Source organism: Diceros bicornis, chromosome 1, assembly GCF_020826845.1.
Source record: "Diceros bicornis minor isolate mBicDic1 chromosome 1, mDicBic1.mat.cur, whole genome shotgun sequence".
In the NCBI taxonomy this organism is placed as follows: Eukaryota; Metazoa; Chordata; class Mammalia; order Perissodactyla; family Rhinocerotidae; genus Diceros; species Diceros bicornis.
In genome coordinates, this window is record NC_080740.1 from 83872300 (window position 1) to 83893034 (window position 20735).

Sequence of the window (20735 nt, forward strand, 5' to 3'; positions counted from 1 at the left end):
TTTGACTCCCCAAATAAGGTATTGGTGGAAAGGAGCTGATGTTTATTGATTTGCTGGGTGCTTTACCTATGTTATATCTCTTACTACTACATAATTTAGCATAATAGTTAATATTATAGCATCTATAGTTAGACTTTCTGAACTCAAATCTCAACTTCTCCATATAAATGTTAGACCTGGGCAAATTTACGACTCTGGAAGTAGTAATGACTCCATGAATTAGGTACTGCTTTTTTAATATGTTTTTTATGATTATGTAAAATATGTGGGTCCAAAGTAAAATCTACAAAACAAGGTGTATTTGAAGAAATCTAGCTTCTGTCTCTGTTTCCTCCTCCCACTAGGAACCATTTAAATTTTATGAGGTTTTTTTCCTTTACATAGCAGATATAGATAGGTAGGGAGGTAGGTAGATAGAATCTTCATCCTCTTTCTTGGATAAAAGTTACAATACTGAGTGATATCAGAGAAAAATTGTGGATAGGAAACACCCAAAGCCTGTCCCTCCACAAAATCAGCCAATAAACTGGCAAGGACTGTCAGAATCAATTTTATTGGACTCTGGAAACTAATCAAGGGTTTACAGCAACCAGGTGAACAGTTAATTAAGGAAAATCAGCTTAGTCTTGGCATTTCAGGAAATCTCTGATCAATCACTAGCTGACCACTAAGCTAATGGAATGGAGATTTCAGTGGCTACACACAACGAATAACACAGACTTTACAAAATTAATACAAAGAAGTCATTAAAAAATTACAGCAACAACTACAACAAGCAGCAACAACAAACTCTGGGGAGAGAGTAGAATCTGATTTCTAGCATTGTCACATTATAATACTCAAAATGTCCAATTTTCAACAAAAATTACAAGGCTTGCTAGAAACAAGAATGTGTGACTCATACATAGGAAAAAAGGAATTAATAAACTGTCCAGGAGGAAGACCAGACATTGGACTTACTAGACAAAAACTTTAAATCAACAATTTTAAATATGTTCAAAGAGTTAATGGAAACCATGGACAAAGTCCTAAAGGAAACCTTGAGAACAATGCCAAATAGAGGTTATCAACAAAGAGATAGAAATTATTAAAAGGAACCTGATAGAGACTCTGGAGTTGAAGAGTACAATAACAAATGAGAAAATGGAGAGGCTCAACAGCAGATTTGAGCAGGTAGAAGAATCAGTGAACTTGACTAACCAATTGAGATTATTCAGGCTGAAAAACAGGAAGAGAAAAGAATGAAAAGAAAAAAATGAACAAAGCCTGAGAGACCTATGGGACACTCTCAAGCAGAGCAACATATGCATAATAGGAATCCCAGAAAGAAGACAAAGGGGCAAAAAGTATATTTGAAGAAATAATAGCTAAAAAATTCCCCAAATTTGGTGACAGACATTAGTATATGAATGAGTGAAAGATAGCCTCTTTGTACTGCTCCTAGTTTGTTTATTTCTGCCTTACAGGCTGAGACCCATTAGCTCAAAAGCCCACCAGTGCGAAAGTCAAATTTGTACACATCCAATTATTTTAAAAATAGCCCACACAAGCAGATTCTTAACCATTTAGAGCTTGCCTGCTTTGCATACTTTGCAAAATTGATCACATTACCGATTGCGTAATAAGCGAGGGCCTTGTGGTTGTAAGGTCCTAAGCTGCTGCTGCTCTTTGGAGTTCTCTAACTCAGAGACTCCCACTGTGTTGCTGAGCAACATCGCCTGGACATGTAAGCCCTCTTTCCAGTTCCCTTCTTTTCCAGGAGTTCCCTTTCTCTCCCCTTCTGGAGACCCCTGCCCTGTAGCCTCTGGATAGTCTTATGCTGTGAAGGACTTCCTGTTTCAGGCAACTCAGTCCAAGTGCCACCTAATAAAGCTTATTGTGTGTTACTGCTTCTCATAGTCATATCTTTTTCCTTGATAGCATCCAAATCCCTTGAACCCCCTACAGACATGAATTTACACATCTGAGGACATTATATAATGGTAAAAGGGTCAATCCATCAAGAAAGTGGAACAATTGTAAACATATGTGCACCTAACAAGAGAGCCCCAAGATATCTGAAGCAAAAACTGAAAGAATTGAAGGGAGAAATAGACAATTCAACATTAATAGTTGGAGACTTCAGCGTCCTCTTTCAATAATAGAAAGAACTAAGTATAAAAAAGGAAATAGAAGACTTGAATAATGCTAGAGAACCAAATAGAACTGACAGACATATATAAAACACTCCATCCAACAATAGCAGAATACACATTCTTCCTAAGTGCACAAGAAACATTCTGCAAGATAGACCATATGTTAGGCCACAAATAAATTCTCAATAAATTTAAACAGTTGAAGTCACACGAAGTATTTTCTCTGACCACAATGGAATGAAATTAGAAATCAGTAACAAGCACACTTGGAAAATTTGCAAAAATATAGAAATAAACCAACATACTCTTAAATAACCAATGGATCAAAGAAGAAATCACTAAAGAAAGTTAAAAATAATTTAAGATGGATGAAAACAAAACACAACATAAACCTTATGGGGTGTAGTAAAAGCAGTACTTAGAGGGAAATTTATAGCTGTAAATGCCTACATTTAAAAAAGAAAGATCTCAAAACAATAACCTATCTTGTACCTTGAAGAACTAGAAAAAGAACACTAAACTCAAAGCTAGCAGAAGGAAATAAAGATTAGAACAGATATAATGAAATAGAGAAAAACAACAGAGAGACTCAATGGAACCAAAAGTTCATTCTTTGAAAAGACTGGCGAAATTGGCAAACTTTTAGCTAGACTGACCAAGAAAAAAAATGAGAGAAGACTCAAATTACTAAAATAAGAAATGAAAGTGGAGACAATACTGCTGACCTTACAGAAATAAAAAGGACTATAAGAGAATACTTTAACAATTGTATGCCAACAAATTAGATATACTAGGTGAAATGGTCAAGTTCCTTGAATCAAACTACCTAAACTTACAAGAAGAAATTGAAAATCTAAATAGAGCTATAAAAAAAAACTGAATCAGTAATCAGAAAAATTCCCAGCAGAAAAGCTAAAGACCAGATGGCTTCACTAGTGAACAGTACCAAAAGTTTAAAGAGGAATTAACACTAATCCTGCTCAAACTCTTCCAAAAAACAGAAGAGCAGAGATCATTTCCTAACTCACTCCATGAGGTAAGTATTACCCGATACCAGAGCTACAAAGACACCATGAGAAAAGAAAACTACAGACCACTATTCCTTATGAATATGGATGCAAAAATCCACAACAAAATACTAGCAAACCCAATCAATCAGCATATTAAAAGAATTATACTTCATGATCAATTGAGATTTGCCCCAGGAGTGCAAGGGTGGATCAACATGAAAATCAGGGTAATATTGCCACACTAGGCAAGGACTGCCATAATGAATTACCACCAACTGAATGGCTTAAAACAATTGAAATTTACTGTCTCTCAGTTCTGGAGGCTAAAAGTCAGAAATCAAGATGTCAGCAGGGCCATGAGGCTCTCAAAAGTCTAAGGAAGAAACTTTCTTTGTCATTTGCTAACTTTAGTGGCTCCTGGCAAGTTTTAGCATTCTTTGCCTTGTTGATGCATCACTTCAATCTCTGCTTCTGTCTTCACATCACTCACTTCTCTGTGTCTCTGTGTGTCCTCTCCTCTTCTTATAAGGACACTCATCACTGAATTTAGGGACTACCCTAATCCAGTACAGTCTGATCTTGATCCTTAACTAATTATATCTGCACAGATCTTATTTCCAGATGAGGTCACATTCTCAAGTTCCAGGTGGACATGAATTTTGAGGGGATACTATTCAACCCACTACATACACCATATTCATAGAATAAAGGAAAAAAACACTATGTGGTCATCTCAATTGATGCTGAAGAAGCATTTGACAAAATCCAACACCCTTTCATGATAAAAACATTAAACAAACTAGAAATAGAAGGAAACTTCCTCAACTTAATAAAGGGCACTTATGAAAAACTCATACCTAACATCATACTTAATAGTGAAAGACTGAAAACTTTCCCCCTAACATCAGGAACAAGACAAAGATGTCCGCTCTTGCCACTTTTATTCAACATTGTTCTGGACAAGAAAAGAAAAGGCATCCAAATTAGAAAGGAAGAAGTAAAAATATCTACATTTGCAGATGACATGATCTTATGTGTAGAAAATACTAAAGAATTCCCCCCAAAATTATTAGAGCTAATAAATAATTTAAGCAGAGTTGTAGGATACAAGATCAACAGGCAAAAATCCGTTGTATTGCTATACACTAGCAATGAAAAATTTGAAAATGAAATTAAGAAAACAACTCCATTTAAACAGCACCAAAAAGAATAAAATACTTAGGAATAAATTTAACAAAGGAAATGCAACTTTTATGCGTGAAAAATTACAAAACATTATTAAAATAAATTAAAGAAGACCTAAATAAATGGAAAGACATCCTGTGTGCATGGATTGAAAAACATAGTATTGTTAATATGACAGCACTCTTCCATGTGATCTGCAGATTAAATGTCATCTCTATCAAAATGCCAATAGCCTTTTTTTTAGGAGTCCAGCCTGGTGGTGTAGCTGGTAAGTTCACACGCTTTGCTTCAGCAGCCCGGGGTTGGCCAGTTCAGATCTCAGGCGTGGACCTACGCACTGCTTGTCAAGCCATGCTGTGGTGGCGTCCCATATAAAGTAGAGGAAGATGGGCATGGATGTTAGCCAGTGTCAATCTTCCTCAGCAAAAAAAAAGAGGAGGCTTGGCAGTGGATGTTAGCTCGGGGCTAATCTTCCTCACACACCCACACAAAATTCCAATAGCCTTTTTTTTTTTTGCAGAAAAGCTGATTCTAAAATTTATATGGAATTGTAAGGGATTCCAATGGCCAAAACAGAAAAGATTTGGAGGAGTCACATTCAAATTTCAAAACTTACTACATAGCTACAGAAACAAAACAGTGTGGTACTGGCATAAAGATAGACATAGAGACCAATGGAATACAAGTGCGAGTTCAGATATAAACCCATATATTTATGACCAATTGATTTTCACCAAGAGTGCCAAGACCATTCAATGGGGGAAAAATAGTCTCTTCAATAAATGATGTTGGAACAACTTGAGAATTACATGCAAAAGAATGACGTTGGACCCTTAGATTATATACTATCTAAAAGCTCAAAATGGACCAAAGACCTAAATATAGCGCTCAACTATAAAACTCTCAATAGAAAACAGGGGTAAATCTTTATGACCTTAGATTTTCTATGGTTGCTTAGATATGACATCAAAAGCACAGGCAACAAAAGAAAAAATAGATAAAATTAGACTTCATCAAAATAAAAACATTTGTCTGGGGGCCAGCCCAGTGGCATAGCAGTTAAGTTCGCGTGCTCCCCTTCAGCAGTCCAGGGTTCACAGGTTCGGATCCTGGGCGTGCACCAACACACTGCTTGTCAAGCCATGCTGTGACGGCATCCCATATAAAGTAGAGGAAGATGGGCACAGATGTTAGCCCAGGGCCAATCTTCCTCAGTGAAAAGGAGGAGGATTGGCGACAGATGTTAGCTCAGGGCTAATCTTCCACAAAAAAAAAAAAAAAGTGTCTGTCAAAGGACACTATCAAGTGAGTAAAAAGACATCCCGCATCCCAATAAAAAGTGGGAGAAAAAGACATCTCCCATAATGGTAGAAAATATTTACAAATCGTATATCTGATAGGGGTTTAATATCCAGAATACATGAAGAACTCTTACAACTCAACAACAAAAAGACAAACGACCCAATTTTTAAAAATAAGTGAAGGACTTGAGTAAACTTTTCTCCGAAGAAGGTATACAAGTGGCCAACAAACATATGAAAAAATGTTCAACGTTAGTCGTTAGAGAAATGCAAATAAAACCTACAGATAGGAAACCACTTCAACCTACTAAGATGGCCATAAAAACAAAAAACAAAATGAGAATAAAAAAAAAGAAAAGAACCTTTGTTGAGGAGGATGTAGAGAAATTGGAACACTCATGCATTGCTAGTGGGAATGTAAAATGGTGTAGCAACTGTGTAAACAGTTTGTTCCTCAAAAAGTTAAACATAGAATTAAGCAATTCCTTTCCTAGATACGTACACAAAAGAATTTAAAACAAGTGTTCAAACTAAAACTTGTACATAAATGTTTATTGCATCACTATTCACAATAATCAAAATGTGGAAAAAAAATCCATTAATGGATGAGTGGAAAAACAAAATGCATATGCTTGTGATAGAAAATTATTCAGCCATCAAAAGGAATGAAGTACTGATACATGTTACAGCATGGATGAACCTTGAGAACATACTAAGTGAAAGAAGCCCAATACAGAAGACCATGTATTGTATAATTCCATTTATATGAAATATCCAGAATAGGCTAACTCGTGGACAGCAGCTTAGTGTTTGCCAGGCATTGGTGGGTGAGGGGAAATGGGAAAGGATTATTTAATGGGTATAGGATTTCTGTTCAGTGAAGAGAAAGTGCTGTAATTAGATAGTGGTAATGTTTGTACAACATTGTGAATGTATGTAATACCACTGAACTATACATTTTTAAATTGTTAAAATAGTGACTATTTTTTTTTGTGTGTGAGGAAGATCAGCCCTGAGTTAACATCCATGCTAATCCTCCTCTTTTTGCTGAGGAAGACCGGCTCTGAGCTAACATCCATTGCCAATCCTCCTCCTTTTTTTCCCCAAAGCCCCAATAGCTGTATGTCATAATTGCACATCCTTCTAGTGGCTGTATGTGGGACGCGGCCTCAGCATGGCCGGAGAAGCGGTGCGTCGGCGCGCACCCGGGATCCGAACCGGGGCCGCCAGCAGCAGAGCGCGCGCACTTAACCGCCAAGCCACGGGGCCGGCTCTAAAATAGTGACTTTTATGTTATGTTTATTTGGCCACAATAAAAAACAATCCATAAAATCTTGTGGAAAGCAGCTTTCAGATCTTTACAATGAAAAAAGAATGACTACAAGTTAATGATTTAAACTTTTATCTCAAGAAACTACAAAAATAAAAACTATAGCAATTTAAACCTAAAAAAAGTTCAAGGAAGGGAACGTTAATAAGAGCAGAAATCAATGAAATAGTAAACAAGTATGTAATAGGGAATTCACAAAGCCAGAAGCTGATTATCAGAACAGGTTGATAAGATTGATAAACCCCAAACCAGACTGGTGAAGTCAAAAAGAGAAAATACAAATTCACAATATCAGGAATGAGGAAGGAAGTACACTACAGAATCTACAAACATTTAAAAGATAAGATTAAAAGATAAGTGTTATTAGTGTAATTAGGTTACACCAATAAATCTGACAATTGGAATGAATTTGTTCAATTCCTTGAAAAACACTACTTACAAAAACTGACATAAGATAAAAATCTGAATTGTCTGATATTAAAAAAGAAAACCCAAGCCCCAATAGTTTTACTAGTGGATTTTTCTGAACGAGTAAGGACAATATACCAATCTTAAAATCTTCCTGTGAATAGAGGAAAAAAGTTGAGGAGAGAGCATTTTCCAACTTTTCTTATGTGGCCACCATAATCTTGAGATCAAACCTGACAAGGATATTAAAATAAAGTTGTGGATCAATATCTCTTATAAAATTATGCAAAATCTTAGACAACATATTTATTAAATATGACGATATATAAAAAGAATAATAGAGAATAAGGAAACAGTGTTTATTCCAGAAATGCAACATTGGTTTAACATTTGAAAATTAGTGACATGTACTACATTAACAGAAAAAAAAAGTTGTATTGTCATCTCAATTAATGTAGAAAATTGTTTGATAAATGTCAATGATCATGAATTATTAAAAAAAAAACCTCTTAAACAACTAGAATAGATGGGGACTTTATGAATCTAATTAAGAGTACCTACAAAACTACCTATAGCCAAAATTGTACTTAATGGAGAAACATTGAAAGTTTTCACTTGAGATTAAGAAAAATGTAAGGATGCCTACTCTCACTCATTCTATTTGACAGTGTATTAGAGGCCCTACCTATAAGTGCAATAAGAAGAAAAAACCCCACAGGAATTGAAAGAGAAGAATTTAAAATGTTATTGGGATTTCTGGGGTAACTCAGATAATGGTATGCATATATTCAAATCCTCCAACTCATTCTCCAAAATTAATATAGAAGAACAAGAACAACAACAAAAAAATACACAAACTCATGCATCGTAACTACAAGACAGGCAAAGCCCAAACTTCAAATTATTTGTAGGGAGAAAAGTAAACATCAAATTCCATTGAGTAACTCTTCAGGGCTTCCACCACATGTCTTTACACAGTCTGCAGGCCATCCAGGACAAACTACGTAGAGAGAAGAAAGAAGCTAATGGAAGACCTAAGATCGATCTAACCACTACCAGAAAGAGAAAGTCCTCCCTGAAGTGTGAAAATACTGAAAAATAGTCCTGATTTATCAGAGCATTTTGTAGAAGGAAGGGACCTAAAATTATATGCAGTATGATGTGGTAGTCATCTAAAGCCATTTCTTTCAGGGAGAAGTTAAAAAGGAAGGGTACTTGATCTTGGTGTATAATCCTTTTAATGTATTGTTGAATTCAGTTTGCTAATACTTTGTTGAGGATTTTTGCATCTATGTTCATCAGGGATATTGGCCTGTAACCTTCTTTTTTTGTAGTGTCCTTTTCTGGCTTTGGTGTCAGGCTACTGCTGTCCTTTTAAAATGAGTTTAGAAGAGTTCCCTTCTCTTCTATTTTCTGGAAGAGCTTGGGAAGTATTGGTATTAATTCTTCTTTAGATGTTTGGTAGAATTCACCCATGAAGCCTTCTGGTTCTGGACTTTTCTTTTTGGGGAAGTTTTTGATTGCTGATTTGATTTCCTTACTCATAATTGGTCTGTTTATATTTTCTATTTCTTCATGATTCAGTCTTGGTAGATTGTATGTTTCTAGGAATTTATCCATTTCTTCTAGGTTTTCCAATTTGTTGGCATATAATTGTTCCTAGTATTCTCTTATGATCCTTTGTATTTCTGTGGTATCAGTTGTGATCTCTCTTCTTTCCTTTAGTTTTATTTATTTGAGTCCTCTCTATTTTTTTCTTGATAAAAGTTTAGCCAATGGTTTGTCAATTTTGTTCATCTTTTCAAAAAAACCAGCTCCTGGTTTCACTGATCTTTTCTATTGTTTTTTTAGTTTCTATTTCATTTATTTCTGCTCCAATATTTGTTATTTCCTTCCTTTTACTAACGTTGGGCTAGTTTGTTCTTTTTCTGTTTCCTTAGGGTGTAAAGTTAGTTTGTGTGAGATCTTTCTTTTTTCTTAATGTAGGCATTTATTCCTATGAACTTCCCTCTTAGAATTTATTTTGCTGAATCCCATAAATTTTGTATGTTGAATTCCCATTTTCACTTGTCTCAAGATATGTTTTGATTTCTCTTTTGATTTCTTCTTTGACCCATTGGTCATTCAGTAGCGTGTAGTTTAATCTTCACATATTTGTGAATTTTCCAGTTTTCTTCTTGTGATTGATTTCTTGTTTCATATCATTGTGATTGGAAAGGTGCTTGATATGATTTCAATCTTCTTAAATTTTAATTTAATTTTAATTTTGTAGTGTAACATATGATCTTCCTGAAGAATATTCTATGTTTGCCTGAGAAGAATGTGTATTCTGCTGCTATTTGATGGAATGTTCTATAAATGTCTGTGAAGTCCATCTGGTCTGACATCTAGTTAACTAAGTCCAATGTTTCCTCATTGATTTTCTGTCTGGATGATCTATCCATTGTTGAAAGTGGGTCATTGAAATTTCTTACTATTACTGTATTGCTATCTCTTTCTCTCTTCAGGTTTGTTAATATTTGCTTTATATATCTAGGTGCTCTTATGTTTGGTGTGTATATATTTACAAATGTTTTATCCTATTCAAGGTTGACCCCTTTATCATTATATAATGACCTTCAATGTCTCTTATTATAGTCTTTGGTTTAAAGTCTATTTTGTCTGATATAAGTATAGCTATCCCTGCTTTCTTTTGGTTTCCATTTTCATGGAATCTTTTTTTTCATCTCTTCACTTTCAGTCTTTGTGTGTCCTTAAAGCTGAAAGAAGTCTCTTGTAGGCAGCATATAGTTATTTGGGCCTTGTTTTTTGTTTTTTAATTCATTCAGCTCTCTATGTCTTTTGGTTGGAGAATTTAGTCCATTTACATTTAAAGTAATTATTTAGAGATATGGACTTACTATTGCCATTTTTTAAATAGTTTTATGGCTGTTTCGTAATTCCTTTTTTCCTTTCTTCCTCTCTTCTTTGTGATTTGATGATTTTTTGTAGTGGTTTGCTTAGATTCCTTTCCTTTATCTTTTGTGTATCTACTATAGGTTTTTTCTTTGTGGTTACCATAAGGCTTACATAAAACAACTTACATTCATAACAGTCTACTTTAAGCTGATAACAACTTAACTTCGAATACATACTAAAGCTCTACATTTTTACTACCCCCAAATATTTTGTTTTTTATGTCACAATTTATGCCTTTTTACCTTGTGTGTCTATTAGGAAATTATTGTAGTTTTATTTTATTACTTTTGTCTTTTAACCTTCCTAGTAGAGTTATAAGTGATTTACCAACCACCATTACAACATTAGAGTACTCTGAGTTAAACTATATATTTACCTTCCCAGTGAGATTTGTACCTTCATATATTTTTCTGTTACTAATTAACATCCTTTTGTTTCAGCTTGAAGAAGTCCCTTTAACATTTCTTATAAAGCTGGCTGAAATGAAGTCAACATTTCTTGTCTTGAAACCTCTTTATCTCTCCTTCAATTCTGAAGGATGACTTTGCTGGATAGAGTATTCTTGGTTGGCAGTTTTTTTCTTTCAGCACTTTGAATATATCCTGCCACTCCCTTCTGGCCTACAAAGTTTCTGCTGAAAAATCTGCTGATAGTCTTATGGGGGTTCCCTTGTATGTAACAAGTTGTTTTTCTTTTGTAGCTTTTAAGATTTTCTCCTTGTCTTTAACTTTTGACAATTTAATTATAATATGTCCTAGTGTGCGTCTCTTTGGCGTCATCTTTTGGAACTCTCCGGGCTTCCTGGATCTGGATGTCTGGTTTTTTTTCCCCATTGTAGGGAAGTTTTCAGCCATTACTTCTTTGAATAAGTTTTCTTCTCCTTTCTCTCTCTCTCTCTTCCTTCTGGAACACTTATAATACATTATTGGTCTGTTTGGTGTTGTTCCACAAGTCCCTTAAGGTATGTTCACTCTTTTTTATTCTTTTTTCTCCTCTGTTTGGATGAATTTCACTGTCTTTTCTCTGAGTTCACTGATCATTTCTTCTACTTGGTCTAGTTTACTGTTGAACCCCTCTATTGAACTTTTTAGTTCAGCTATTGTATTCTTTATCTCCGTGATTTCTGTTTGGTACTTCCTCTCTTTGTTGAAATTCACTTTGTTCACATTGTTCTGCTGACCTTGGTGAGCATCTTGATGACTGTAATTTTTAACTCTTTATCAGATGAATCTGTTATCTCTGTTTCATTAAAGTCTGTTTCTGGATTTTTGTCTTTTCTTTTTCTTTGGAAAATATTCCTCTGTTTCTTCATTTTCCTTGACTCTCTGTGTTGATTTCTGCACATTGCATAAAACAGCCACCTCTCCTAGTCTTGACGGACTTGTCTGGTTTAGGAGGTGAACCTTATGTCTCAGCCTGGCCTGAGCTCTTTGTTGTGTCACATACCTTTGTGGTTGTCCAATCCACTTTCTTTGTTCTTAGTGGCTTCCAGTAGTTGCAGGTGTATCAAGACCCGTCAGTGTCCTGAAGGAGAGGATCGCAGTCAGCACCTAGATCCAGACTTATTGGAAGCCAGACCCTCTGGCAGCAGCTGCGAAAGTATGTAGCAAGGGCCCTTCCAGGGAGAAATTGAGAGAAGAGCTTTTTTGCCTGCTGCCTCTGCACTGGGACTGGGTGTATAGCTGTGGGTTTGTGCACTTGCACTCATTAATGACTGCTTCTTTGTTTGCTACAGTTCTGTGGTACTCATGAATGCAAGCCCCTTTGGCTGTCAGAGCCAGGCATTTCAGGGGCCCATCCCTTGGGTGGCAGCTGCAAAAGCTGGGGCACCAGATGTGTGTACAAGTTCCTTCCAGGGGAGATAGTAGTGACTTGCAGCAGGCTAGAGGGAAAGGGCAGGAGAGGTGTCCACAGTCTTTCCTGATCTCCAGGGAGGATCACACTTAGTTCCTAGATGCATGCTAAGTTAGAATCCTGAGCCTCAGGCAGCAGATTTTGATGTATGCAGATACAAAGAAGAAAGAAGCCAGTCTTAACAGGCTACATACTGTATGATTCCAACTCTATGACATTCTGGAAATGGTGAAACTATAGATACAGGACAAAGATTGATGCTTGCCAGAGGTTTGAGGGAAGAGTGGGGACAGAGAGAGGGATGACTAGGCAGAGCACTGGGGATTTTTAGGACAGTGAAGCTATTTTGTATGAAACTGTTGTGGTATATACATGACATTCTGCATTTGTCAAAACCCACAGAACTGTGCAACACAAAGAATAATCTCTAATGTAAACTATAAACTTTACTTAATAATAGTGTATCAATATTTGTTCATCAGTTGTAACGAATGTACCACACTAATGCAATGTTTTAATAATGCAGGAAACTGTGCCGGGTGGGGGAGAATGGGTAAATGGGAACTCCGTATTTTCTGCTCTGTTTTTATGTAAACCTAAAATTGCTCTTAAAAAAATAAAGTTTATTAATTTAAAAATAGAAATAAATATGTAATTTCCATCATAAGAAAAGGGAGAGTCTCGCTTTGTAGATTGAAAAGTGAGAGGAAAAGAAGCAAAAGAGAAAATGTGGGGCCTTATAAGAAAAATCATATCAGAGGACTTAGAACTCTTCTCTCAACACCCCCGTCACTGACAACAAAAACTATTACAGACTATACTTTTCTGCACTGACAGAAGGGGGTGCCCTTTGACTACGAACCTTGTAAAAACACCTTGCATTTCCATGACATAAATAGGCAAAAGCAGACTAAAGCAATACAAAACCATTTTATAAAGGAAACAGAAAACAAGACCACCTCATGAAATGATGAACCCCCCTGCCCTCCCCTCTCAAAAGCTATATGAAGGAGAAGCAAAGTAGAACACAACACTCCAAACTGGGAAAATTGATCTAAAACATTCAAAACTATTAGATTTTGTTTAAATAAAGAAAAATTCTCAAGAACTCAAGCAAAAAAATCAAATAACTTACAGAGGCAAGAGAATTAGTCTGACCTCAGACTTTCTGAGAACAGCATTCAGAAGAAGGCATTAATGACGAAGGCTTTTAAAAAAACTTTAAGGAAAGAAAGTGTGAACCAAGAGTTTTATTTGCATTAAAGCTATTCTTTAGGCATCAAGGCTATAGGAAAACAGTTTTAAACATGCTAAAATTCAGAGGTTTTTATACTCATGAATGCTCCTTGTGGAATTTCCTAAAGGTAATCATTCCAACAAAACATGACTGGGAAAAGTTTTGCAAAAGGACTGAGGAATTGAACAAATAACTAAACATGGTGTGAATAATTGGAGCCAGATTTCTCACTGTTGGAGAAGGGAGTAAAAATCAATGGGAAAGCTAGATGAATGAAGAGAAAGGCTAAAAATGAACCCTGTGGTGTTGGGTTAGAATTGCAGGTATCAATATGGTTTGGGGGAGATAGATTTAAAAAATTTAGATAGATACACACATATGTGTATACACATAGACATACAGACACACAGACAAACAGGTATTTATACACATATATACATACATGTATATGTATATATGTATTACCTAGCTCTATCTGCTGAGCCATATAAGCAATAGCATCTCAGTAGCAATGAGTGCATCTAGCACATCTGGCGCCCACATCTCAATTAAATGAACCATTTATTTGATAAATGGCTACTTTCTGTACTAGGCTGAGAATGAATGAGATGAGCCCTGAATGTCTTGTCCTAAAATGTAAGACAGTGCTCAAAGAACGAAAGAGGCATATCAAAATGACATGCGAGCTGTCTTGAAGTGGCTGCCACTGGCCAAATCTAGGACAGTTTGAGCATCTAATAAATGATAGTAATGGATTATAACCTATTGAGTAAAACAAGAAAACATGGACCCATATTATTTTAAATAAATGAATAAATACACGAATGAATGAATAAAGAAGGAAAAGGTTTTTCTCACAGTAGAATCATTTAATAAATGTAGAAAGAATGATAAAATTTAAAAATCTCTATTTGGTAATTAGAATCACTCATACAAATAAGTGATTCGGGAAAGAATCATCAATAGATGCTAAAGCTAATGGGCTAAAAGTATGATGAGTTATAGAATATTTATATAGTCTCACAGTATCTCTCCACAAATACATATTAATTACAGCAGGAAAACTATCACCCTTAATGTGGAGAAACCTGGAAGACATCACCCTAACCAATCATCAAAGCTAACATCAGCAGTAACAGAACAAATTGATAGCATGCACCTCCTGATGTAAAGTAGTGAGGAAAACATCACTTATGTGGTGTTCCTGCCATAAAATGCATAACTTGCCATCTGATCATGAGGAAACATCCTGAAACCCTAACTGAGGGGTACTCTACTTAATAACTGGCTATACTCTTCAAAATGCTGAGGTATGAATGACAAGTAAAGGTGGAAGAACTGATCCTGATTAAAGGAGACGAAAGAGACATATAACAAGTGAATGCAACTTGTGATATGGAGCTTTCTTTTGCAACAGAAAACGTTAATGGGACAACTGGCAAAGTTTGAATGAGGACTTTGATTAGCTGATAGTATAGTATCACTGTTAATTTCCTGAATTTTATCATTGTATTGCCCTTGTTTTTAAGAAATGCATAGTGAAGTATTTAGGGGTAAAAGAACATCATGTCTGCACATTATTCTCAAATGATTCAGAAAAATGTATCTATATATATTGAAAGGGGAATGATTAAGCAAATGTGGTGAAATAACATTTGGAGAATCTGGGTAAAAAGTCTATAGATTTCTTTTTTTTTTTTTTACTATTCTTGAAACTTTTCTGAGTCTGAAATTATGTCAAAATTAGAAGTTTTTAAATGTAATTATTTGCTGATGATATGACAGTATATGTAGAAAATCTGAAATACTTTGTAGATAAACTATTAAAATTAAGAACCGAATTTACTAAGGGCATTCATTGAATACAGGGTCAATTTTAAAAATCAATTATACCAGCTAAAAACAAATAGGAAATTTTTTAAATTACACTATTTACAATAGCATAAATTATATCACTTGCCTAGGGATAAAGTCAACAAAAAGATGTATAAGACCTCTGCACTGAAAACTACAAAACATTGTGGAGATAAATTAAAAAAGATCTAAATAAATGATGGAATACACCATAGTAAAGGCATCACTTCTCTCCAAATTGATCTAAAGACTCAACACAATTCCAATAAATTCCTTGCAAGCTGTTTTTGTTTTATTTTGTTTTTTTCCCGAAACATGACAAGTTGATTCTAAAATTTGCATAGAAATGCAAAAGGCCAAGAATATCCAAGGAAATCTTGAAGAACAAAGGTGGAGGACTTACACTAACAGATATTGAGACCTCTTATAAGACGATCATTAATTCAATGTGATATAAGTGCAAACACAGAGAAATATATCAAAAGAATAGAATAGAAAATCCATACACAGAGTCAAACACATATGCCCATCTGATTTGTGACCCAAAAATGACAATAAATGGAGGGAGGAGAGGATAGACTTTTTAAAAATAGTGCTGAGTCAATTTGTATAACATATGGGGAAAAAATAAATCTTGATCCCTATCTCCACCTAACACAAACATCAATTCTAAATGTATTGCAGATGTAAATGTAAGACAAAGTAATTTGCCTTTAGATCCCAGTCTTAAATCCAGAAATTTTGACTCCATATCTGGTTCTTCTTAATAATGGTACTTCCTTTGAGCCTTGAGAGATACCTTATATAGAAAAAGAGGATAAAAAGTCAGCAAAGAAATTATAAAAGAAGCACAGGCAAAGAATAATTCAAAAGAGAAAAAGAATGGTGAAATTTAAAACCTAAAAAAATGATTTATCTTAACTGAACAGATAGCACTTTGAAACAATGTTTTTCCTATCTGGTTACAAGGAGCTCTTTGCCGTGAATAATCTATTATTCACATTTCCCCTAGATTCTGGTTGTGAAACTCTCTCTCTTTTTTTTGAAAAGTAACCCCATTTTGGTGCTGTGCTTTAAAAGCAAGGAGAGGGGAGTTGGCCTAAGCTGTTTTACTATGCAAACTGGTCACAAAGTTGGGAAACATAGGATAAATTTATGTTCAAAAGGCATATTAGTTACGTTTTCAAATAATAGCTTCCAGAAATTTTCAGGTAAAATATGCTAAATTTAAAGCAATGGGTCTAACTGCTGATGTGGAAAAAAAAGTATAATAACAGGGAAAATAGTATTTATTGCACATGTTTTTAGATTAACAATTGGACCCATTGTCTTAAATTTAGAGGTACTCCACCTGGAAAGATATCAAGGCGATGAAGAAAAACACATTGAGTATGTCATTTGTCAAAGTAACTGATAACTCTTTAAAAATAAGTTTATTCCATGTTTCTCGACTTTGTGGACACCTTGTACAATAAAACATAGTTTTCAACACTTATTAGCGCTTTTGTACCTCACCTAAGCAGCCGTATGCAAATGACTTAAGATTGCATTGGTCTGTATTTGGTGCTCTCTTATTTGATGGTTTTGCTTGCTGATTCGTCACAGAAGGAGGACATCAACCATGGTGGTTGTAAAAATTGCTAAGCCCAGTTCCATAGTGTAGCTTTGGTAGTTAGTTATTCCTGGAAATCCAGTGTCTGTTGCTTCAGCCGCCTCATCAATTTTGTGATCCACTTAATACTCTGTAATACACAACTTCCTACTTAAATTAGTTAGAGTAGATTCTGTTCTTTGTAACTGAACTCCTAGCACAGAGATCCTTTTAGAACAAACCCCTTAGGTCAATTAGATTCAAATAATAACTTCTTAGGCTGGATTTTGAAAAATAGTTATCAGAAAGAGAAGCATTCTCATGGTGTACTTTAATTACTTAAATTTTTGTGTTGTTTATATAGTAGAACATTTGAGGGGAGTAAGTGTGTTTGGCACTTCGGACAAAGATATATGATCATGAACTATTTCTGCTCTCAGAGTCCCACCTATGTCAACTATTTTATTCCAGTAGGAACTCCACGACCTACCAAGACAACCATTTTTTTCACTGTCCATCATGAAAGCCTTCAATTTTTTTCTTACCTAACTTAGATTCTATTATTCATAATTAATCCCTCTCTTGATCTCTCCTCTTCTGAATTCCCCTGGAAAGACCCCAAACCACAGTTAAACCCAACTCAGTTTGACTCAGTTAAACTCCTCCCTTACTCCAATACTTCTGTGCTCTGGCTGTGTATTAGAATTGCTTGGGCATCGTTAAAAGTTTGCTGGACTCCCATCCCAGGCCAGATTAATCAGACTCTGGAGGGGGGTGCTGAGATATTAGTAAGTTTTAAAAGCTCCCCAGGTGGTTCTAACTGCAGCCAGAGTGGAGAATCACTGGCCTAATTTGTTTCCGTGCCCAAATGGCTGAATGTGGCACTCCATCATCTTGACTCTCTCACTTTAATCTTATGACCAGCGAGTGCTTATTTTCCGATTCTTCAAGATGACTTGCACTTTTCTTTCTTTATCTTCTTTCCTTTCTTAATCTCAGCTGATGACCTTTATATTTTGTTGAGAAAATAATAGTTAACATTTGTTTCCTGTTTATGTGCTAAACACTAACGCTCTACGTGCTCTCAATTATTAACTCATTTAGTCCTCTCAACTCTCTGAAGTAGTTGCTGCAAAATAGCTCCATCTTCAAGATTAGAGAACTGAGAAACAAAGTCACACAGCTGGTACTTGAAGAAATTTACCTTTGAACTCAGTTAGGCTGACTCCACATTCCAGCTCTCACCCACCTCATAATACCACCTCTCATGGTATGCTGAAACAAAGAGAAAATAACTGTCTTTGTTTCCTCTGATCACGTTTACCCATCAATCTCTATCTGCACTCATGTTTTCTGCCTTCCCTCCTTTTACAGCGGGTGACCCTGTGCACCCTTATTTAAAGACATGCTTCCCATCTCATCTCATATACTCATGGACTTGCCACCTGTAATAATCCCCTCTCCCTTAAGCATGATCACTTTTCCCCCCTCATGCCTGAATCATTCCCATCATATCTCCTCTTGCATCAGTTCAGGTCTTCCAAGAAGCAGATTCCAAGACAGGATTAGATGTGCAAAAAATGTATTGAGACATTTCTCTCACAGACACAGTAAGGGAAAATGGGAAGAAGATTGGGAGAGCCATCAGATCATGATGCAGATTTGACACCTGTGAAGAAGAGAGGGAAAGAAGGAAGGAAGGAAGGGACAAAGGAAGGTCTTAGATTGCATTGCAACTCTAAGAAAGTTTTGGCAATGCCAATAGGGAGTCCTTAGGCCAAAGTTGTCAGTCAGAGGAGTCCTGTGTCATGCAGGAACATGCCTACCTTGGTATCACTGCCACCCCTAGTTGCTGGCTGTGAGCAGCCCGTGGGAAGTGTAATCTAGGTGTGATTGAGAAGGAAAGGATTTCAGATCACAGCACCTGAGACCACAGGCAATTATGTTCTTGACAGTAGGAGATTTGAAAGGCACATTTCCATGGTCACCATACCTCTTTTAACCTCTTCATTCTATGGTATCCTCCAGCTACCACCCCATTTATCTGCTCTCCTTTCCAGTAAAACTGTTTAAAAGAGTTGCTTATACTCACTGCTTCTATTTCCTTGTCTTATATTCTCCCTTGGCTAACTCCAACCTGGCTTTATCTTTCATCTCTATTGTCTCAATAACTGTTTTCCTATTCTTCTACCATAATAGACCATTTAATTGGACGTAAGGCCACCCAGAATAAAGTCTGTATTTCCCAAATTTCCTTGCAGTTAGCTGTGGCCATAGGACCAGGTCCTGGACAAGGGAATGTGAGCAGAAGTGATGGGTGCAACTTCTTGACAATACGCTCTTCTTCCCCTGTCTCCCTACCTGCTGGCTGGCATGAAAATGTAGTAGTGAGCCATCTTGGATCATTCACTTAATGTTTGTAAATGAGGGATGGTGGAATAGCAAGAAAGAAGGAGCCATCATCCCTGATGATTTCATAGAGCAGCTGTGCCAAGTAGGACTTCATGTGAAAAAGAAATAGACTTCTATCTTGTCTAAGCTAATTTTATTTTGGGTCTCTGGCTTTAGCTGTCTACTTATTTCTATATATGTATCCAACCACTTCATAGGCAAGTCCTGCTGACACCACTTCTGAAATATATCTTGAATTTGTCTGCTCTACCATGCCATTTTGGTTCAATATACCATCATCTCCCCCTGGATGCTGAAACAGCCTCAAACTGGTCTTGTTGCTTCTATTCTTGACCTATAGAGTTTACTTTCCAATGAGAATAATTTTAAAAAAAATGTTATATCACCTTCTATTTAAAATCTTCCAATGACATTTATCAATATTCTCCATCAAAAGACCACCAGCAACACACCTAAAGTAGAACAAGTGGGGTTTATTGCTTGTGACCACACACAGTGGGGATCCATAGGGTGCCTCAGTAAGAGGGTGTTAGAAGGGACTTTATTATAGGATTTGGGCTTGTCTTGGTGATTTGGGGAAATGTTTAAGGAAACAAGGTTAGTTTCATGATTAGATATATTAATCTCATCTGGAAGGATGGAAGATTAGAATGAGGCTAAAGCAAAAAAAATTGATTAAAAGAAATATACAGCAGTCACTCATATTAGCAATGATAGGGAGACATTTGGTGATTGTTGTGGTTTATACAACATTCATATTTTTTCTGTGTTTAGTCATGATTACAGAGTGGTCTTGTTTTTGTCTTTATCCATCATGGCCACAGATTGGCCTTATCTGATGTTAATATTCTGAGAAATTGTTGATGTTTGACAGGAGAACAGCACAGCCTAGCTGTGAGAGCCAGGCCAGCTCCTGACTGTCAGAGGCTGCTTGTCTCTTTCTCACTCCCCAGTACACTTAGAATAAAGTTCGAACTCCTTACCATGGCCTTCAAGGTCCTACATTATCTGGTTCCTACCTAATTTCCAAATTCATCTCCTACCACACAGTCACTACTTTCCCACAACTGTGGTCCTATTTTCGTTTCTTGAATGTTCCAAGCTTGTTCTCCTCTTAGGACCTTTACATTTGTGGTTACTTCCCACCAGAATACTCTCTTCCCAGCTGTCACTTCTTAAATATTACTTCCTCAGGGAGTCTTTCTCTGACCCTTCCCTTTTCTACTCCCTCAAGGCACTCCTTATATAATTTCTGTTTTATTTTCTTTATTAAACCTTACCGTGTACTTGTTGATTTCCTGCCTTTCCTGCTAGCCTATAGGATCCATGACAGCAGGAATCTTGTCTGTGTTGTTCACCATGTTGTATCCTCAGTGCCTATCACAGTGCTTTTCACATGATTGGCTATAAGTAAATGTTTAGGGAGTAAAGGAGCTCCCATCCTCTAGGGATGGGTGGAG